Source organism: Hyla sarda, chromosome 1 (assembly GCF_029499605.1).
Source record: "Hyla sarda isolate aHylSar1 chromosome 1, aHylSar1.hap1, whole genome shotgun sequence".
Classification (NCBI taxonomy): domain Eukaryota; kingdom Metazoa; phylum Chordata; class Amphibia; order Anura; family Hylidae; genus Hyla; species Hyla sarda.
Window position 1 is genome coordinate 551172319 of NC_079189.1, and position 23812 is coordinate 551196130.

Sequence of the window (23812 nt, forward strand, 5' to 3'; positions counted from 1 at the left end):
ATAATAGATCATGGAAAGGGACTATTATAATGAGGAAGTAAGCTGATGTAGAATATAACACTTGAATCAGCTAGGTATAAGATTGAAAACCGATCAATGACCGACATAGCAATACAATCATTCATATTCTGATATCCCATACTTAGTGACCTGTTTCTCCTACCTATATTCACTGCAGTCATCCAGCCATCACTCGTTAGACATGGTGACATTGCAACAGTGCGCAAGCGCACTTCCAGTACGAACTATCATAGTCCCACATGCGTAGAGCTCGAGCTTGGACTTTGCGCTTATCAAGGCAGCCACTACGGCAATACATATCGTCTCGGTCCCCCTTCCATCTGGATTTTTATTGTGATTATCAGTCCTCACAGGGCAATGTCTACCACCCAATCTTTGTGTTTCTCTTCTAGTAAGTGACTGGATTGGTTTTTAGCATCGTATTCTAGAAATAGTGTATGTGCTAATTTAATTATGCTTACCAAGAAAAAATTATAAATAAGGGTAAGGAAACTTAACGTGTAACTATATATGTGGCACAATACCCCTTTAAAATGTAGCTTTTATTTAGATCCTTTATTAAAATATTTATGACCAATGAGACCACCAAAAAAGTCTGTTGGGTGTGTATCAGGACAAGGTAATATATTTACCAAAATTACATACATAGGAATAAAGTAGAAATATTATATTGTATAAAGCAGGCAATAATATAGCACAGATATATATACCAGTCACTAATGATATATCTATAGTGATATGTAGGGGCTCTATAAGCTACACATATATACCAATATCAACATAAAGCCAATGTATGTATAGAAATACAATATAGGTCCCAATCAGTAGATATATAATAAATGATCACTTACAGTTTTCCGCCAATAACAACAGGACAGACTGGTAGGCTGAAGGACGGTTGTAAGGCATATTCTGTTGAAATGATAGTATGAGAAAATATATATATAAACCACACAATAATAAAACTATCCCTACAATCACAGTCCTATAATTGTCCTACCTAACAGTGAAGGATGAGCCCCTACTACAACCGTCGACTGTCCGCTAGGTGGCCCTATATTGCCCTATTCAATGATAGGAGATATTCCTAATGATGATGCATCACCACTTACAGACTAAGCATAAAAAACTGTGCAAATAATGTGCTCACATAATATTGATATCAACAAAAGATAAAACCATAGACTTCCTCTACACATTTCCCCCCATTTTAGGTACTTTTGGGGTTCTTAAGGAGGGAGTAGAATAGATACAAAATTAAATGCTATGTGAGGAACTGATAAAAAAGATGGTATAACAGAGTCTCTCCATAGTATAATTTAATTATACTTAACATTGACATTTTAGCTGTTTTGCATTATTAGTGTGTATGTGGAACATTGTATGGGAATTCTTCACCTTTTATTGCTGAATATTTATGTTATATCTGCTCCGGCCGGTTATTATACCTAGCACAATAGACGTCACCACTAAGCGCACTAAGGGTTTGTATGCAGTATCTTACATAACTGAAAAAAGTGAGCAAGCACTCATCTTGTGTACTTTTGCCATCATCTTTTACATTGTTACAAAGTACTAACCCATGGAAAACTCTGTTCTTTATTTTCTCTGCACTAGATATGTTTTCTTTATTTCATCAGCTTTAACCTTTTAAGATCCTTGGCAATTCTCAGCACTCCAACTCCTGGACTCAACAAGTCCATCCATTCTTAGTCAGACTCCTCTTTTTGTCATCACTGGTGTCTTGCTGTTTGGGCGCAATCAACCACCATTATGTCAAACCAGTAAACAGTCAGATAACACTTGATATATATATATATATATATATATATATATATATATTAGCTGAGTACCCGGCGTTGCCCAGTTTTTCCTTCCTAATCCTTGTTAATCCTTGTTGGGGAGGAAAATAAACAAAGGAGGAAGCTTTTGACTTCATATCCCATCCTCATTTATTTTTGTCATATCCCAACCCCATATCCCGTCCTTATATGCCGACCTCCTATGCCGACCTCCTATCCCGACCTCCTATCCCAACCTCCTATCCCGTCCTCCTATCCCGACCTCCTATCCCGACCTCCTATCCCGACCTCCTATCCCATCCTCCTATCCCGACCTCCTATCCGGACCTCCTATCCTGACCTCCTATCCCGTCCTCCTATCCCGACCTCCTATCCCGACCTCCTATCCCGTCCTCCTATCCCATCCTCCTATCTCGACCTCCTATCCCGACCTCCTATCACGACCTGCTATCTCGACCTCATATCCCGTCCTCCTATCTTGACCTCCTATCTCGACCTCATATCCCGTCCTCATATCCCGTCCTCCTATCTCGACCTCCTATCACGACCTTCTATCCCGTCCTCCTATCCCGACCTCCTATCCCAACCTCCTATCCCGTACTATCTCGACCTCCTATTGCATCCTCCTATCCCGTCCTCCTATCTCGACCTCCTATCCCAACCTCCCATCTCAACCTCCTATCTCAACCTCCTATCCTGTCCTCCTATTCCGACCTCCAATCCCGACCTCCTATCCCGACCTCCTATCCCGTCCTCCTATTTTGACCTCCTATCTCGACCTCATATCCCGTCCTTATATCTTGACCTCCTATCTCGACCTTCTATCCCGACCTCCCATTCCATCCTCCTATCCCGACCTGTAATATATGTACAAGGTATTGAAATATCTCCAGCCGTACGGAAGTTATGTGGGAACATACATTTCCCATTGATTTGCATGGGACTTTAAACAAAAACCCTGACCCTCACAAATGGGGGTAGTTAAGGGTTAAATTAACTATCCTATATTTTAAGTGGACATATAAGTAACATGTGACCAAGTATTATCGAAATATCTCCAGCCGTTTGGAAGTTATGCTGTAACATGTATTTCCCATAGACTTGTATGGGACTTTAAACAAAATACCCGACCCTGGCAAATGGGGGTGAGTAAGGGTTAAATCACCTATCCTATGTTTGTTGTAACATGTGTGCCAAGTTTCATGTTAATATCTTTAGCCGTTTGGACGTGATGCTGGAACATACACACATACATACATGCACACATACATACACACACACACACATTGAGGGAGATATATCAAAACCTGTCCAGAGGATAAGTTGCTGAGTTGCCCCTAGCAACCAATCAGATCGCTTCTTTAATTTTTCTGAGGCCTTTTCAAAAAGGAAAGAAGCGATCTGATTGGTTGCTATGGGCAACTGGTCAACTTTGCCTCTGGACATGTTTTGATAAATCTTCCCCATTGAGTTTTATATATATATATAGATATATACAGTTGTGGCCGTAAATGTTGGCACCCCTGAAATTATTCAAGAAAATTAAGTATTTCTCACAGAAAAGGATTGCAGTAACACATGTTTTGCTATACACATGTTTATTCCCTTTGTGTGTATTGGAACTAAACCAAAAAAGGGAGGAAAAAAAGCAAATTGGACATAATGTCACCAAACTCCCAAAATGGTCTGGACAAAATAATTGGCATTATTGGAGAGAGAGTCATCAGACCACACAATTGTAGCACAGATAACAGCAGTCATCTACCTCAAAGAAATTAACCAGTTAAACACACTTTATGTACACACCTACTGAGCTGAAGACTTGAGGACACATGCTCAGTCGCTGCACCCTCATATACAACATGGTGATGGTCTTTTCACTGCAGGACAGCTAATAGAAATAGCTTTCTGTCTTCTTTATCAGAGAAAGAGCAGATACTCTGCAACAGCATGGCAGTATAACTGAGAAACCCATTATTTCAGAGAATAACTATAATATCATCTGTCAGAGGGGGAAGGAGACTGATTCTGTCTAGAACATACCCCTAAAGCACAGGCAACAATGAGATAAATGATATATTTTTTATGCTAAAAGTACTGTACATTACAGCATTTTAGCACTTTTTGAAAATGATTCCTCAGATAACCCCTTGTAACCTCTGTTGATGTCATGAGACCATGGAAACATTAAATTATTTGTTTTGAAAACAGAGCAGTCTTTTAATATTAACAGACATGGGGCGGATAGTAGAATAACTCCAACTGTGACAGAAAGCTACGTCTGTAATAATCACTACACTAAGGACTGGTTCACAAAGCAGTGTATAGCATAATGGATGCCTATGGGTGATGTATGCCACTGTATGAATTTACTTTGGGTGCATCCAGCAGAGATTTCCCAAAACGTAGCCTCTAATGCAAAGAAAACATAGCTTAAGGCTGGTGTGATAGGATAACATACAATTTGTTTTTAACCCCTTAAGGACCAAGCCCATTTTCACCTTAACCTGTTAAGGACCCAGGGCGTACCTGTAAGCCCTGAGTCCACTCCCGATCTATAATGTGGTTCCACGGCCTCTAACAACGGCCGGGACCCGTGGCTAATAGCGCGCGGCATTGATCGCGCTGCCACGCGCTATTAACCCTTTAGACGCGGCGTTCAAAGTTGAACGCCGCCTCTAAAATGAAAGTGAAACCATGCCGGTTAGCTCAGGGAGCTGTTCGGGATAGCCGCGGTGAAATCGCGGCATCCCGAACAGCTGACAGGACAGCTGGAGGGTCCCTACCTGCCTCCTCGCTGTCCGATCGCCAAATGACTGCTCAGTGCCTGAGATCCAGGCATGAGCAGTCAAGCGGCAGAATCATCGATCACTGGTTTCTTATGAGAAAACAGTGATCAATGTGAAAGATCAGTGTGTGCAGTGCTATAAAAAAAAAACACAAATGGCATACTATTTTGGAAACTACACCCCACAGGGAACGTAAAAGGGGGTACAGTGAGCCTTAACACCCCACAGGTGTATGACAACTTTTCATTAAAGTTGGATGTGTAAATAATTTTTTTTCCACTAAAATGCTGGTTTTCCCCCAAATTGTACATTTTTACAAGGGGTAATAGGAGAAAATGCCCCCCCAAATTTGTAACCCCATTTCTTCTGAGTATGGAAATACAGCATGTGTGGACATCATGTGCTCTGCTGGCGCACTACAATGCTCAGAAGAGAAGTGCCATTGAGCTTTTGGAGAGAGAATTTGGTTGGAAATTTGCGTTTACAAAGCCCCCCGTGGTGCCAGAACAGTGGACCCCCCTCCACATGTGACCCCATTTTGGAAACTACACCCCTCACAGAATTTAATAAGGGGTGCAGTGACTGTTCTTTGGAACAGTGGACTGTGCAAATAAAAAATAACATTTTCCATTTTCACGGACCACTGTTCCAAAAATCTGTCAGACACCTGTGGGGCATAAATGGTCACTGTACCCCTTATAACATTCCGTGAGGGGTGTAGTTTTCAAAATGGGGTCACATGTGGGGGGTCCATTGTTCTGGCACTATGGGGGCTTTGTAAACACACGTGGCCTTCAATTCCGGACAAATTTTCTTGCCAAAAGCCCAATGGCGCTCTCTCTCTCTCTTCTGAGCATTGTAGTTCGTTCGCAGAGCAATTTACATCCACATATGAGGTATGTTCTTACTCAGAAGAAATGGGGTAACAAATTTTGGGAGGCTATTTTTCCTATTTTTCCTTGTGAAAATTTAGGGTAATATCAGCATTTTAGTAATTTTTTTTTTTCTTTTCTCATACAACTTTAACAAAAATTTGAACAAAAATAACAAACACCTGTGGGGGGTTAAGGTTCCCGTTCTGTGAGGGGTGTAGTTTCCAAAATGGGGTCACATGGGGGTATTTCTTTTTTTGCGTTTATGTCAGAACCGCTGTAAACTCAGCCACCCCTGTGCAAATCACCAATTTAGGCCTCCAGCTGTTGCAAAACTACAACTCCCAACATGCACTGACAGACTGTGCATGCTGGGAGTTGTACTTTTGCAAATGCTGGAGGCACACTGGTTGGAAAGCCTTCAGTTAAGTACTGTTATCAAACTCAGTATTTTCCAACCAGTGTGCCTCCAGCTGTTGCAAAACTACAACTCCCAGCATGTACTGATCGCCGTAGGGCATGCTGGGAGATTAAGTTATACCACAGCTGGAGGTACGCAACTACAACTCACAGTATGGTGAGACAGCCGTTTGCTGTTCGTGCATGTTGGGAGTTGTAGTTTTGCAAGGTTTAGAGGGCCATGGTTTAGAAACTACTGCACAGTGATCTCCAAACTGTGGCCCTCCAGATGCTGCAAAACTACAAATTCCAGCATGCCCAGACTGCAAACTGCTGTGTGGGCATGATGGGAGTTGTAGTTTTGCAAGATCTAGAGGGCCAGAGTTTAGAGATCACTGCACAGTGATCTCCATCCTGTAGCCCTCCAGCTGTTGCAAAACTACAAATCCCAGCATGCCCAGCAGCAAACAGCTGTATGGGCATGCTGGGAGTTGTAGTTTTGCAACATCTGGAGGGCTACAGTTTAGAGACCACTGTATAGTAGGCAACTCACCAGCTTCCGAAGTCTTCACCAGGAAGCTAGCCGCACGTCATCGCCGCCCACTGCCGCCGATCGTCGCCGCCGAGCGTGAACTCCGGTGACAGTTACAGGACAGTTCCCCCGTTCTGCCCAGACTACCGTGGGTGGGCAGAACGGGGGAACCGAACTTTAACCCCCGCCCCCACCCCTGATCTGCTATTGGTCTGTCGCTTCTGACCGACGAATAGCAGGGATAGGAGGGCTGACACCCCGGCCACCTTACTCCTATCCCTTCAGGGGTATTGTGGGTATCTTGGACACTCCCGATCCCCCTTTTTTCCGGGTCACCAGAGATCCGTATGACCCGGTTTCACCACAGATTTGCGGCGATCGTCGACATGGGAGGGTCTCAGGACCCCCTTGGGCATTTGCACGGGATGCCTGCTGATACATATCAGCAGTCATCCTGGTCCGGTCCCCGCCCAGCACGCGGCGGGGACTGAAATCCCTACGGGTGTACAGGTACGCCCTGGGTCCTTAACCCCTTAAGGACCAAGGACGTACCGGTACGTCCTTGGTACTGCTCTTCTGATATAACGCGGGGTTACACAGTACACAGCGGCGCCGCGCGCTATTAACCCTTTAGCCGCGCGCTCAAAGCTGAGCCGCGCGGCTAAAAGTGAAAGTGAAAGTTGCCGGCTAGCTCAGTCGGGCTGTTCGGGATAGCCGCGGCTAATCGCGGCATCCCGAACAGCTGACAGGACAGCGGGAGGGCCCCTTCCTGCCTCCTCGCTGTCCGATCGCCGAATGACTGCTCAGTGCCTGAGATCCAGGCATGAGCAGTCATCCGGCAGAATCGTTGATCACTGGTTTCTTATGAGAAACCAGTGATCAACATAGAAGATCAGTGTGTGCAGTGTTATAGGTCCCTATGGGACCTATAACACTGCAAAAAAAAAGTGAAAAAAAAAGTGAATAAAGATCATTTAACTCCTCCCCTATTAAAAGTTTGAATCACCCCCCTTTTCCAATAAAAAAAAAAACACAGTGTAAATAAAAATAAACATATGTGGTATCACCGCGTGCGGAAATGTCCGAATTATAAAAATATATCATTAATTAAACCGCTCGGTCAATGTCGTGCGCGCAAAAAAATTCCAAAGTCCAAAATAGTGCATTTTTGGTCACTTTTTATATCATTTAAAAATGAATAAAAAGTGATCAATAAGTCCTATCAATGCAAAAATGGTATCGTTAAAAACTTCAGATCACGGCGCAAAAAATGAGCGCTCATACCGCCCCATACACGGAAAAATAAAAAGTTATAGGGGTCAGAAGATGACAATTTTAAACGTATTAATTTTCCTGCATGTAGTTATGATTTTTTCCAGAAGTCTGACAAAATCAAACCTATATAAGTAGGGTATCATTTTAATCGTATGGACCTACAGAATACATATCAGGTGTCATTTTTACCGAAAAATGTACTGCGTAGAAACGGAAGCCCCCAAAAGTTACAAAACAGCGTTTTTTTTTCAATTTTGTCGCACAATGATTTTTTTTCCCGCTTCACCATAGATTTTTGGGCAAAATGACTGACGTCATTACAAAGTAGAATTGATGGCGCAAAAAATAAGCCATCATATGGATTTTTAGGTGTAAATTTGAAAGAGTTATGATTTTTTAAAGGCAAGGAGCAAAAAACGAAAATGCAAAAACGGAAAAACCTCCGGTCCTTAAGGGGTTAAGTACCAGGTAGTCAGGGTGTACCCATATGCCCTGGGTCCTTAAGGGGTTAATGGAAGTTAAAACGTAATAATATGATGGTGTAGACGTCACAGCTGTGTTAGGATTCGGCAGGCTGGAGGTGGATCCTCTGTGTCAGCGAGGGATTGGCGTGGACCGTACCGGTGGACCGGTTCTAAGTTGCTACTGGTATTCACCAGAGCCCCCGCAAAGCGGGATGGTCTTGCTGCGGCGGTAGCAACCAGGTCGTATCCACCGGTAATGGCTCAACCTCACTGACTGCTGAGAGTGGCGTGGGACAGGAGGACTAGACAGAGGCGAGGTCAGACATAGAAGAAGGTCAAGGCAGGCGGCAAGGTTCGTAGTCAAGGGTAACGGCAGAAGGTCTCGTAACACTGGTAAGGCAATCACAGAAACGCTTTCACTAGGCACAAGGCAACAAGATCCGGCAATGCAGGGAAGGGGAAGTGAGGTAATATAGGCCTGGAGCAGGTGAGCTAATTACACTGATTGGGCCAGGCACCAATTAGCAATGCACTGGCCCTTTAAATCTTAGAGAGCTGGCGCCCTAGAGAGTGGAGCCGCGCGCGCCAGGACGTGACAGCCGGGGACCGGGACAGGTAAGTAGATTGGGATGCGATTCGCGAGCGGGCGCGTCCCGCTATGCGGATCGCATCCCAGCCGGCAGTGTCAGTGCAGTGCTCCCGGTCAGCGGGTCTGACCGGGGTGCAGCAGAGAGGAGAACGCCGCGAGCGCTCCGGGTCCCTGCTCCTGCTCGTAACAAGCTGCAGGTTAGCCAGTACATGGCCCGGTCTGTAAATTGTACAGAATGCTCAGTATAGACAAAGTCACACATGATCACTGTACAGAATGTTTCAATGCCATTAAAGAGGTCTTTCAATTCTATCAATATTTGATTGACAGGGTTCAGACACCTGTAAACCCCTCTGATCAGCTGTTCTGAAGGGTTGGTGTGGCGCTGGATCTACGCTGTTCTACTTGTAGAGTCCATGCCTGGTTACTAGTCCTAGTCCCATCCCCTTGGTGCCCTGTTCTTCAGTGCAATTCAGATAGTGATCCTGTCCATAAGATGGCAGCACAAAGGGGACCATGTGCCCATACACCTTGCTTAGCATTATCTACCTGCACTAGTTTCTGATGTGCATTGTATTCCTATGGAGGACACCAAATAACATTTATGTAAAATGCTTCTGTTTGTGCAGGATCATGTTCGAACCACCAAAGGACAGGGCAGTGAGGAGATGGGATTTTATATGCATTAAAAGTATTAAAAGCCTTGAAAGTCCATTACTTAAATTTGATGGTGGTCAACCCTTTAAGGAAGGATGAAATCCTCCCCACAGATCTGACTGGACAATGATTGTTATCCCTCTGCATTACTTATAGATATATTTTCTGCACCTGAACAGGTGCACTGTCTGCCTTCTTCCCTTCAGGCACTTCTTAATGTTTATAATACAAACAGAGTTTAACGTATACTCCGATTTGGTTTCCAAGTTCTGTTACTACTTTAGGACACGTTAGGCATTTCCTGGTTTCGATGACTTTAAAGGGGTACTTTGGACCTAATACATATTAGCCCATATCCAAAGTACGTCCATCACGCCCCTTCCCATAGACTTGCATTGAGGGGGCGGGGTGTGATGTCACATGGGGCGGAGTCGTGACGTCATGATACTCCGGCCCCGTGGTCGTCACGCTGCACACTCGGAGCCTCCAGCGCTGAGGAGAGCTTGCAAAGGACGGTGCTGAATGACAGATAGCGGGGTCCCCAGTGGCGGGACCCCCACGATCAGACATCTTATCCCCTATCCTTTGGATAGGGTATAAGATGTATTAGGGCTGGAGTACCACTTTAATCCCAGTGACTCCCATTTTGCTCTGCCTTCTGGAAATAGTCCAGTTTTCCAGTCCTTTGCCTTCATACAGAACAGATCATATACAAGATTTATTCCCCGATAGTGGTCTATGTTTTCACATGATATCAATGTAATTGTCTACTGACATTCTGACATGTCTGGGGCTACATTTAAGGTAACCTGTCATTTAATATTAAATTGTGCAACTACATAAATAAATAGCTTTAGGGCTGCCTTAGGACTGAGAAAATTCTCTCCAGTGACTTAAGGAAAGGATAAAGTGGTCCTCTCGGAGCTGACTAGACAATGATCAGCACAGTCGTGCATTACCTAAAGACACATTCCCTGGACATGAAATAGTGCCCTGTCTGCTTTATTTCCTTCAGGCAAATCTTAATGTTTGAATAACAAACAGCATTTAAAATATAGTTAGAATTGGTTTTCAGCTTATTCCAAAAACATGTTTATTATGTTCCCCATGCTCCTCTGCCTTTTTGTCATTGTCTTTGTGGACATACACATTAGATAACAGGGGATGACAACAGATCATCTTAACCAAAGTGGTCAATTGTCATTGGAAATGTAACAATGAAACATTGTTTGCGTGAACCGACCACCGACTATTATCATCTGGAAAGAAGTTGGCAGTGTTTGAAATTTTGCACCAATCTTTTATCTAGGAACAATAATCGTGTAATACTTCTAGAAAGATTATTTGTCCTTTGATAGGTGTGCTTGATAATGTATGACCAGAATGACCGGCTGTAACGGCCAATATGGATCAAAATGTGTATGTCTGTGTGTGAGAAACGACTGTTCATCAGACAATCGTATGTTAGTTGTTTAACGATAAACATACACTATTTCTGCAAAAAGTATTGGGCCCTACCTTTTTATCACTGAATTTGTGTGTTTTATTCAATTCCATTGCCACATGTGTATAAAATGTAACACTTACCAATGCAGTCTGCCTTAAAAAACATTTTTGAAAGAATGGGTTGTTCTAAAGAGAAATCCAGTGTGGCACTGTAATAGGATGCCACCGCTACAAGTCAGTTCATTACATTTCTTCCCTCCTTCAGAGATAAGGGGGCTCCATACTCATGGGCCATGGGGGTCCCTGAAGTTGGACCCCTCACCGATCAACTAGTTATCTCCTATCCTGTGGGGTTAAAGGAAAACTGTCAGATTTCTCCCCCCTCACTAACCAGCAGTACTGGCTGGTAGTGCGGGGGATGCTGATCAGTTTGATGCTTACCGTGCTCGGATCCGCTGCGCCATTCGGCTGTAATCTTCTATTTTCGGTATATACTAATGAGGTGCTAACTGGCACCGGCCGGGCTAACTGGCACTCTGATGTCAGGGCCGCTGGCCACAGCGCCACCCAGCTCATCAATATTCCTCCCCTCTGTCTTCATTACTGAGCAGGGAGAAGAGGGAGAGGCGGAGGGAGGGAAGGAATATTGATAAACTGGGCGGCGCTGCGGCCAGCGGCTCTGACATCAGAGTGCCAGTTAGCACCTCATTAGCATATACCGTAATTAGAATATTACGGTTGAACGGCGCAGCGGATCCAGGCACGGTAAGCATCAAACTGATCAACATCCCCCGCACTACCAGCCAGTACCGCTGGTTAGTGCGGGGGGAGAAATCTGACAGTTTTCCTTTAAGCTTTCATTTTTTTACACCGCTGCGATCCTTTGTTATAAGCCGGGGACTATTGCGACAGTGCGCCACTCACAAATCTGACCTTTTTCCCATTAAAGTCTATGCAGCCAAAAGGTCGGATCTGGAAGGCAGCTTAGACGTGAAGTGGGATTGGGGCTTATTACTAGCGATTGTTGAGGGTCTCATATAGCACCAACAGATTCCACAGCACTTTACAAATATGAGGGTATACAAGAATCAGACATTACAATATTACAAGTGCTTTATTGATACAATGGCTCTGCCATGTTTTATAAATAGGGGTGGTAACATAAAGGTGGGTGAACCAGTCACCAACTAAAGGAAGTACTGCAACATAGTAATCCCTTCTTAAATGAAAGCTGTCCCAGTGGTCTGCTTTTCTGTAGGTCCAGCTTCTCAAAACTCCAGTGGCGCTATAAGGAAGATGAATAGATGGCCATATAACATCCACTAGGATGAAGCCAATTGAGCAGAAGTCGAACTTTCTTTATCTTTCTCTACTAGAGTAGCCCCCTTTATTTCTTCCATATGTCTAATGGGGAATATGAATGATGCTTACATATGACATCACATTTGCCAAATGCTTCAAAAAGAAAGGGAGCAACTACTGTGTTTACTGTAGTAATAACTATAATACAGTACAGTATATCTTTACACAATGGCTTTGTGTGCTCATCTCTGTTTGCTAAAACATTGGGTTGGCAACACTTGAAGAGTATTCTAGGAAATGAGAGCAAAACTTGAAACATTTTAATAAACTAATTCTGAGAAGCTTTAAGGAAGTGCCTCCAGTTTCTTCAAGAAAGGAGGTTTCTATTAAAGGGGTATTCCAGGCCAAAACTTTTTTTTATATATCAACTGGCTCCGGAAAGTTAAACAGATTTGTAAATTACTTCTTTTAAAAAATCTTAATCCTTCCAATAGTTATTAGCTTCTGAAGTTGAGTTGTTGTTTTCTGTATAACTGCTCTCTGATGACTCACGTCCCGGGAGCTGTCCAGCTCCTATGGGGATATTCTCCCATCATGCACAGCTCCCGGGACGTGACATCATCATTGAGCAGTTAGACAGAAAACTTCAGAAGCTAATAACTATTGGAAGGATTAAGATTTTTTAATAGAAGTAATTTACAAATCTGTTTAACTTTCCGGAGCCAGTTGATTATATATATATATATATATATATATATATATATATATATATATAACGTTTTTGCGTGGAATACCCCTTTAAGTTTACCTACATTGTGCACACGATGCTGCAGCCAGTCACTGGCCTTTCTGGTAAAAGCCATATGCATGTGTTGGAGACTTATTGGCCAGGTCAAGGTGCCATACAGTTTATGTGCCTTTGCACTGACATAATTGCCTTATATTGTGGATTCATACTTTTGTAGAACTGATGTAGAACTGCTGTGTATAATGTTTATTCATCTAGTTCTGATTTGTACCAAGTTTTGGCATAGAGTGAAAGGGTTAACACATTACACTCAGCCCTATACATTTAGTCTAACCCTACACTTAATATTGAGAATATTCCAATTCATGGAGAAATGTAGCCTTAAGACCTCTCCTTTACATAATGAAACACAAAAGGTAACTGAGTAGAGAGTAAACCTTCAAATGGAGAGGATGTGCTAAAAGTTTTGGTCTGCTCTACTTCTGTTCCCCTCCGAGAAGAAAGAACATATGTCTTTGGAGGTAACTTGTACAAGGGTCCAAAAGAGTATATTAGGACCTTTCAGGACTTCAGGCCAGGCCCAGTGCACCATTGGTTTCATGTCACAAAAACTACAAGATCCGCACCCTATAGTTTAGGAATTGTAGAACCAGTGGATTAGCAACGAGCAGCTTCACAGATTCTGAGCCACACCAAGGGACATGCTGACCAAACCCTCTCGCCTCTGAGCTAACATGCTGTCACTTCTAATGTGTTAAATGCAAATTCAGAGAGGAACCAGCTAGGATTAGTGGACTACAAGTTACAGGTACTATAAGGGGCAATGGCTGTATAGAAAATCAAAAAGTGATAGCGCTCACCCATATATGCTGTCCCTAATATCATGCCGCTTTGGCTGTGTGTTTTTTTCTTTCTCCTGGTATGGGTAGCGGCTGGCCCAGTGGACCAGAGGATATCAGTGTGTGGCACCTGGGAGACAGGCAAGTAGGCGTAGTGAGTAGTCAGATTCAAGCACTGGAGAGTCGATTTGGTACACACCTATCAGACAGAGGCGTAGTCAATAACAGGCAAGAGGGTCAGGGCAGATGGCACAGGTCCTGGGTCAACAGTCCAGGTAGTTCTCAGGAGAGATAGTGCAGTACTTGAGGAGACAGACAGAGATGGAATCCAGAAGAAAGTCACGAGTCAATGTATGGATGAATGGATAACACGATCAGATACAGCACACTTTTGCTATGGACATTAGGGAACCAATTACGACACTCTGGCACCAGGGAGCAGGCCGAACTGGACTAAATAGGTGCTGCTGTAGTGGGATTGGAAGAGGAGGTGTGTGCACTGTCCCTTTTAATTACAGAAGGAGGTGTTGGTGAGCCCACCCTACAGGCCAGGACCAAAATTATACATGTGGAAACATAAGCATAATGACAGCAGAAGCTGGGAGTAGAAAGCGGGGAAAAGCATGAGCCAGGGAGCAAGTCACAGGATTTCAGAGGGAGCCATCCTTTAGCACTACAGGTATCCTGGTACAATCCCTACATGTCATACTTAAAGGAGTACTTCGGTGAAAACCTTTTTTCTTTTAACTCAACTGGTGGCAGAAAGTTAAACATATTTGTAAATTACTTCTAATAAAAAATCTTAATCCTTCCAGTACTTATTAGCTGCTGAATGCTACAGAGGAAATTTCTTTCTTTTTGGAACACTGATGACATCACGAGCACAGTGCTCTCTGCTGACATCTCTGTCCATTTTAGCAACAATGCATAGCAGATGCATAGCAGATGGATGCTAAGGGCAGCATGGTGGGTCAGTGGTTAGCACTGCTGCCTTGTAGTGCTGGGGACTTGGGTTCAAATCCCACTAAGGACAACAATAAATAAAGCATTATTATTATTATTATAATAACGTCAGCAGAGAGAACTGTGCTCGTGATGTCATCAGAGAGCATTTCAAAAAGAAAAGAATTTCCTCTGTAGTATTCAGCAGCTAATAAGTACAGGAAGGATTAAGATTTTTTAATAGAAGTAATTTACAAATATGTTTAACTTTCTTTTTTAAAAGAAAAAAGGTTTTCACCGGAGTACCCCTTTAACCTCCCTGGCGGTATGATTCTGTCTGGAAATGTGTACCAAAAGCGGTACAATTTTTTTTAACTGAATTTCACATCTCCCTCCGCCCATTTCACATCTGCCCCGTCACATTCCCCCTCCCTTGTCACATCCCCCGTCACATTCTCCCCCCTCCTTGTCACATTCTCCCCCCTCCTTGTCACATTCTCCCCCCTCCTTGTCACATTCTTCCCCCCTTGTCACATTCCACCCCTTGTCCCATTCTCCCCCTTCATGTTACATTTCCCTCCCCCTGTCACATCCCCCCCTTGTCACATCCCCCCTTCATGTCACATTCCCCTCCCCCCCTGTCACATCCCCCCATGTCACATACCCCCCTGTCACATTCCGCCCCCAGTCACATTCCCCCCCTTGTCACATTCCCCCCTTGTCACATTCCCCCCTTGTCACAGTCCCCCCTTGTCACATTCCCCCCTTGTCACAGTCCCCCCTTGTCACAGTCCCCCCTTGTCACATTCCCCCCTTGTCACATTCCCCCCTTGTCACATTCCCCCCTCTGTCACATTCCCCCCTTTGTCACATTCTTCCCCCCCCCCCCCCCCCCTTGTCACCTTGTCCTGCAGTAAATACACTGGGTTTGCCGGCAGATTTCAAACCTAGTGTATCTGCTGCAGAACAAGCCCTTTCCCCTTCAGCCAATCACAGGCTTTACACCACTGCGGCCTGTGATTGGCTGAAAAGTGAAAGGTCCTAGAAGATGAATAGTGAAGAGAGGACACCCCGGACCGCACGGAGGAGGGGAACGGCATCTGCAGGGACCGGGACTAGGTGAGCAAAAGGCTTTTTTATTTTACTACTTCTTCCTTTTACACTTAGCTCAGTGTTTTTCTACCAGGGGGCCTCCAGCTGTTGTGAAACTACTACTCCCAGCATGCCCGGACAGCCTTTGGCTGTTCGGGCATGCTGAGAGTTGTAGTTTTGCAACAGCTGGAGGCCCCCTGGTAGGGAAACACTGACTTTTAGTATTTTTCTTTACCTGCTCTGGCCGGCCCCGCAACGGGAGCCGACCAGAGCAGATAATCGCATGTTTTCCCGGGGGGGCCGCATCGCTATATCGCATTGCTTTTGCGATATATCGTGCAGCCCGGCCGGGAACTCTGCAATTCTACCCCGAGCGTGACTCGGGGTTACCGATCCTGGCAGAGAAAATTAACCCCGAGTCACGCTCGGGAATACCACTCAGGAGGTTAATCATTCTCACACCACTAATAAGAGACTGTACCCCAATCTATTATGGAAGATAGTTCTGCAGAGTTCACTGATTTAACCCTCTTAAGGACGCAGCCCTTTTTCACATAAGGACCGAGCCCTTTTTTCGCAATTCTGACCACTGTTGCTTTATGAATTAATAACTCAAAAACGCTTTTACCGAATATTCTGATTCTGAGAATGTTTTTTCGTGACATATTCTACTTTATTTTGGTGGTAAATTTTTGGTGTTACTTGCATCCTTTTTTGGTGAAAAATCCCCAAATTTCATGAAAATTTTGAAAATGTAGCATTTTTCGAAATTTGAAGCTCTCTACTTGTAAGAGAGGGACAACCTTGTGAAAATCCTTGTATTATAGTGACAGAACCATGACAAGCTGTGGAACTTCTGCTTTCAACCATCCCTCTAATGTCTCCCTTTAGTAACATCTGCACACACCCTGGGCCTGCTGCACATTCAGGAACAGACCTCTGAGGCTAGTATTTGGCTGTATTGTACACAGTGTCACTGCAGTACCTCTGGTGAGGGACACCGAAACGGTGGCATAAAACTGAGTGGTGAATGCAAATTTTTTAACATTAGTTCCAGACTGCATTTAGGACCCCAGCTATTGGTGCCGTTAGTTTCAGCCCTGATATGTATTCTGAGGGCCTAGGTAGGAATACAGTATTATAGCTAGGAACTCTACCAACTGATCAGATATTGATGACCTATCCTGAGAAGAGGGCATCAATATAAAAAGTCCCAGATTAAGTACACACAATGGAGGAGATGTATAAAATCGTGTGCAGGGGAAACAATTACCAATAACTGCAACAGGTGAGTCTCTCCATTCCCCCTTTTTCCCATCTTCCAGTGGGCGGGAAACTCATTAATTTTTCCCAAAATTGGAATATGATCTCTTCCGACCAATGGATTCTGAATACAGTAGTAGGTTACAAAATAGAATTTGTTTCCTTTCTTATCAAAACTCATCTTCCTCATACCATACATTTCTCAAAAGGAGGATCGTCATCTAATAGAGACAGAAATTCAGGAGTTATACTCCAAAAACGCCATTATCCCGGTTCCTCTCGAATCTCTGGGTTTTCTCAGCAACCTCTTTTTGGTAATAAAGAAAGATGGCGGTTACCGACCTGTTAGAAATCTAAAAATACTCAACAATTTTGTTGTATACCAACATTTCGAGACAGAGGGTTTTCATTTATTAACCCCTTAAGGACGGAGCCCATTTTCACCTCTAGGACGAAGCCCTTTTTTGCAAATCTGACCACTGTCACTTTAAACATTAATAACTCTGGAATGCTTTTAGTTATCATTCTGATTCTGAGATTGTTTTTTTGTGACATATTCTACTTTAACATAGTGGTAAATTTTTGTGGTAACTTGCATCCTTTCTTGGTGAAAAATCCAAAAATTTGATGAAAAAATTTAAAATTTAGCATTTTTCTAACTTTGAAGCTCTCTGCTTGTAAGGAAAATGGATATTTCAAATAATTTTTTTTGGGATTCACATATAAAATATGTCTACTTTATGTTTGCATCATAAAATTGACGAGTTTTTACTTTTGGAAGACATCAGAGGGCTTCAAAGTTCAGCAGCAATTTTCCAATTTTTCACAAAATTTTCAAACTCACAATTTTTCAGGGACCAGTTCAGGTTTGAAGTGGATTTGAAGGGCCTTCATATTAGAAATACCCCATAAAATACCCCATTATAAAAACTGCACCCCCCAAAGTATTCAAAATGACATTCAGTAAGTGTTTTAACCCTTTAGGTGTTTCACAGGAAAAGCAGCAAAGTGAAGGAGAAAATTCAAAATCTTCATTTTTTACACTCGCATGTCCTTGTAGACCCAATTTTTTAATTTTTACAAGGGGTAAAAGGAGAAAATGTATACTTATATTTGTAGCCCAATTTCTCTTGAGTAAGGACACACCTCATATGTCTATGTAAAGTGTTCGGTGGGCGCAGTAGAGGGCTCAGAAGCGAAGGAGCGACAAGGGGATTTTAGAGAGTACGTTTTTCTGAAATGGTTTTTGGGGGGCATTGTCGCATTTAGGAAACCCCTATGGTGCCAGAACAGCAAAAAAAAAAAAAAAAAAAACATGGCATACCATTTTGGAAACTAGACCCCTTGAGGAACATAACAAGGAATAAAGTGAGCCTTAATACCCCACAGGTGTTTCACGACTTTTGCATATGTAAAAAAAAAAAAAAAAAATTTTCACTAAAATGTTAGTTTTCCCCCAAATTTTACATTTTTTAAAGGGTTAATAGAAGAGATGGGGTTACAAATTTTGGGGGGTCTTTTGCTAACCCTTTTTTTTTTTTACATATGCAAAACACCTGTGGGGTATTAAGGCTCACTTTATCCCTTGTTACGTTCCTCAAGGGGTCTAGTTTCCAAAATGGTATGCCATGTGTTTTTTTTTTTTTGCTGTCCTGGCACCATAGGGGCTTCCTAAATGCACCATGCCCCCCCGAGCAAAATTTGCTCTCAAAAAGCCAAATATGACTCCTTCTCTTCTGAGCATTGTAGTTTGTCCGCAGTGCACTTCAGGTCCACTTATGGGGTACCTCCATACTCAGAAGAGATGGGGTTACAAATTTTGGGGGGTCTTTTCTGCTGAGTATGGAGGTACCCCATAAGTGGACCTGAAGTGCACTGCGGACGAACTACAATGCTCAGAAGAGAAGGCGTCATATTTGGCTTTTTGAGAGCAAATTGTGTTCGGGGACATGTCGCATTTAGGAAGCCTCTATGATGCCAGGGCAGCAGAAAAAAGCCCACATGGCATACCATTTTGGAAACTAGACCCCTCACAGAATGTAATGAGGTGTACAGTGAGCATTTACCCCCCACTGGTGTCTGACACATCTTTGGAACAGTGGGCTGTGCAAAATTTTTCATTTTCACGGACCACTGTTCCAAAGATCCATCAGACACCTGTGGGGTGTAAATTCTCACTGTACCCCTTATTACATTCTGTGAGGGGTGTAGTTTCCAAAATGGGGTCACATGTGGGTGTGTTTTTTTTTTTTGCGTTTGTCAGAACCGCTGTAACAATCAGCCACCCCTGTGCAAATCACCTCAAATGTACATGGCGCACTCTCCCTTCTGGGCCTTGTTGTGCGCCCCCAGAGCACTTTGCGCCCACATATGGGGTATCTCCGTACTCGGGAGAAATTGCGTTACAAATTTTGGGGGGCGTTTTTCCCTTTTACCTCTTGTGAAAATGAAAAGTATAGGGCAACACCAGCATGTTAGTGTAAAAATTTTTATTTTTTTACACTAACATGCTGGTGTAGACCCCAACTGTTCCTTTTCATAAGGGGTAAAAGGAGAAAAAGCCCCCCAAAATTTGTTAGGCAATTTCTCCCGAGTACGGCGATACCCCATATGTGGCCCTAAACTGTTGCCTTGAAATACGACAGGGCTCCAAAGTGAGAGCGCCATGCGCATTTGAGGCCTGAATTAGGGACTTGCATAGGAGTGGACATAAGGGTATTCTATGCCAATGATTCCCAAACAGGGTGCCTCCAGCTGTTGCTAAACTCCCAGCATGCTTGGACAGTCAATTGCTGTCCAGAAATGCTGGGAGTTTTTGTTTTGCAACAGCTGGAGGCTCCATCTTAGAAACACTGCCGTACAATACGTTTTTAATTTTTATTGGGGAGGGGGGTGGTGGGGGGGCAGTGTACGTGTGTATATGTAGTGTTTTACTCTTTATTTTATGTTAGTGTAGTGTAGTGTTTTTAGGTTACATTCACACTGACGGCGGATTACACTGAGTCTCCCGCTAGGAGTTTGAGCTGCGGCGGTAAATTTGCCGCAGCTTAAATTTGTAGCGGGGAACTCACTGTAATCTGCCGCCAGTGTGAATGTAGCCTGTACATTCACATGGGAGGGGGGTCAAAACTACAACTCCCAGCATGCCCTGACAGACCATGCATGCTGGGAGTTGTAGTTTTGCAACAGCTGGAGGCACACTGGCTGGAAAACCTTGACCTAACTCAGTATTTTTCAACCAGTGTGCCTCCAGCTGTTGCAAAACTACAACTCCCAGCATGTACTGATTGTGGAAGGGCATGCTGGGAGATGTAGTTATGCAATGGCTGGAGGCACGCAAGTACAACTTCCAGCATGCCAAGACAGCCTTATGCTGTTCCTGAATGCTGGGAGTTGTAGTTTTGCAAGATTTAGAGGGGTTCAGGTTGTAAATCACTGTCCAGTGGTCTCAAAACTGTGGCCCTCCAGATGTTGCAAAACTACAACTCGCAGCATGCCCAGACAGCAAACTGCTGTCTGGGCATGCTGAGAGTTGTAGTTTTGCAACATCTGGAGGGCTACAGTTTGAGACCACTTAGTGATCTACAACCTGAACCCCTCAAAATATTGCAAAACTACAAGTCCCAGCATGCCCACACAGCAAAAAGCTGTCTGGGCATGCTGGGAGTTGTAGTTTTGCAACATCTGGAGGGCCACGGTTTAGGGACCACTGTAAACTGTGGCCCTCCGGATGTTGCTAGGCAACAACTCACCTAGCAGGACCCGGAAGTATTGCTGCCGCCGCCACACGTGGGGGAGGATCGCGAAAGGGGATCCGGGATCCAGGTAGGAACCTTCGGCGCCGACCTTCCCTGGACGGTTCCCCCGTTTTGCCCGGACACCGATAGGTGGGCAAAGCGGGGGAACCGAACTTTAACCACCCCTCCCCCGGTCTGCTATTGGTCGGTCGCTCGGCCGACCAATAGCAGGGATAGGAGGGGTGGCACCCCTGCCACCAAACTCCTATCCCTTTAGGGGGATCGAGGGTGTCTCGGACACCCCCGATCCCTCTTATTTTCCGGGTCACCAGTGACCCGTATGACCCGGAATCGCGCAGATCGCAGGTCTGAATTGACCTGCGATTTGCACGCATCGCGGTCATGGGGGGTCTCAGGACCCCCCTCGGCGATGTGCCGGGATTCCTGCTGTTAGATAACAGCAGTCATCCCGGCCCGATCACCGCTACCGGTGACACGGCGCTCCCGGAACCCCGCGACGTACATGTACGTCGCCACGCGCCAAGTGACACTTCGCGGCGCCGTACATGTACGTCGCTCGTCGTGAAGGGGTTAAGAGACCTACTATGTCAAGACAATTGGTTGGTAAAAATGTATCTAAAAGGATGCCTATCTCACAGTTCCCATGCATCCATCCTCTCAAACCTTTCTTCAGTTCGTCTGGAAAAATCAAAAATGGCAATTTACTTGCCTTCGTTCGGCTTGTCATCAGCACCATGGTGCTTCACAAAACGTGTGAAGCCAATAATTGCGGCTCTTCGTTCTCGAGGTGTTCATCTCATAATATATATGGAGAATATCCTCATTATGGCTCACTCTATTCATCTAATTCACCTCCACATGGAATGGACTCTATCCCTCCTCAATTATCTCGGCTTTATTTTCAATTACGACAAATCTGTCCTGATACCTTCACAGAAGTAGAATTCTTGGGATTTATGGTTAACAACCATACTGCTCTTCTTAATCTTCCTTCCAAGAAACTCAAAGTGATTCAGAGGGAAATTTGCTCTCTACTCAACAAAGATCGGATTTCCTTACGTTCTATCGCCCGCATAGTGTATCTACTTTCAGCTTCTATCCAGGCCATCTTTCCAGCTCCATTACATTACAGAGCTCTTCAAAGCCTAAAAATCCAGCATTTTAGAGAAGGCTTAGGATATTCGGATGAAATTTTTCTATCTTTGGAAGCCTGAGAGGAACTTCTTTGGTGACTCCATCACATTCAAGATTGGAATGGCAAAACAATCTTCAATTCCAAACCAGATCTAATCTTGGAATCCGATGCAAGTCTTCCCGGTTGGGGCATTCATTGTGGATCTCTATCCACTGGAGGAAAGTGGTCCCATTCGGAAACTTTTCTTCACATCAATTGCCTAGAGTTGATGGCAGGCTTCTTCGCTCTGAAGAGTTTCGCAAAAGATATGGCTCATATTTGCATCCTCCTTTGCATGGACAACATCTCTGCAGTCCAGTATATCAATCGTTTAGGAGGCACGAAATCCAAGATTTTAGCCAACATCGCCAAAGAATTATGGCATTTCTGTCTAGACAGACATATTGTTCTGAAGGCGGAAAATCTTCCAGGCCTTTCCAATTTTGTAGCAGATTGGAATTAGCGCTACCTATCGGATTACAGCGATTGCAGATTGGATCCTTCCATTTTCAACGAAATCAATCTCCTCTGGGGTCCTCTTCATTTAGACCTATTTGCCTCTCGTCTGAATCGCTCCCATGTTTTTTTTCAGTTGGCGTCTTGATCCAGAGTCTCTGGGTTCGGATGCTCTCATTCAAAATTGGCCTCGGGAAATTCTTTATGCATTTCCCCCGTTTCCTCTGATTCCCAGATTACTCCTACAGACTTTGATTCGGGAAGCGACCATGGTTCTGATAACTCCTTGGTGGTAAGCCCAATCGTGGTTTCCCCAACTTTTAGAGATGTTGATAGACATTCCGAGGCTGATCCCATCTTTTCCAACATTACTTCAAGGTCCATTGGGTAACCCTCATCCTTTAATCTTGTCGAATCAACTTCCTCTAATTGCATGGTTGATTTCGGGTCAACCATCATTAACTTGGAACTTTCTCAGTCGACTCGAGGCATCCTTTCAAAGGCCTGGGCTGCAGGTATCAGGACTGCTTACCGATCAGCCTGGAAACTTTGGGTTTGTTGGTGATCTGAACGGAATCTGGATCCCGTTCTTGCACCTATCCCACATATCTTAAATTATCTTTCTTTCGATCAAGGTAAGGCCTACCGTACTTTAAATCTATATAGATCAGCTATATCTTTTTATCATGCTCCCATTGATTCTTTCCCAATTGGTAAACATCCTTTTATTTGTAAGCTCCTTAAGGGTATCCTTTTTAAACAACCTCCTTTACCTAAATATCTGTTATGTTCTGCGCTCCAGCTGCACATGTTGGCCGTGAGCGCGTGGTCCTGTTACCTGCTGCTGCCGGCTGGGATGGGACTCGCATCGCGCGATGCGCCCGCATGCAAGCTCCAGTCCGTCACTCACCTGGTGCTTCTCCTGCCCCCGCCTCTGCCTCTCTGCTCCGGCGCATGTGTCCCCATCCCCTAGGGCGCCCATGTGCCAGAGCTTTAAGATTTAAAGGGCCAGTGCGCTCATGAGTGTTATTCACCTGTGGCTCATTGATAAATTCCTCCACCCTCCTCATTCCTTGCTGGATCTTTGTTGCCCTTAGCTTGAGAGAAAGCATTCCTGTTATTGCCTTGCTGTGTATCTGATCCTTTGCTCCGTGACCTGACCTTGCTCCTTGCCGCCTGCCTGACCATTTGCTACGTTCCTGACTATGCTACTGTGACGCCTGCCCTGACCTTCTGCTATCCTGAAAATGAGCTCTCCTGTGCCTCGCATCTCCTCAGCCGCCTGTGGGGTCGAGCCGTGCCAGGGGTAGCGACCTGGGTGCCACCTGCATAGTCCATTCCACTTTGCGGTGGGCACCTTTGACTCCGCTCCCTGGTCCGAGTCATCTGCCA

At 44.4% G+C, this 23812-nt stretch overlaps 1 protein-coding gene across 1 annotated transcript in view; it reads right to left on the minus strand.

The window, feature by feature from the left end:
• The window catches only part of PDE8B (phosphodiesterase 8B), a 329639-nt gene that overhangs the window by 296298 nt on the left and 9529 nt on the right, over window positions 1-23812 (minus strand). Inside the window, exon 2 of the mRNA XM_056541706.1 lies at window positions 873-933. The gene's annotated coding sequence lies outside the window, so the exon portion shown is untranslated. The remainder of the gene's footprint in view (window positions 1-872; window positions 934-23812) is intronic.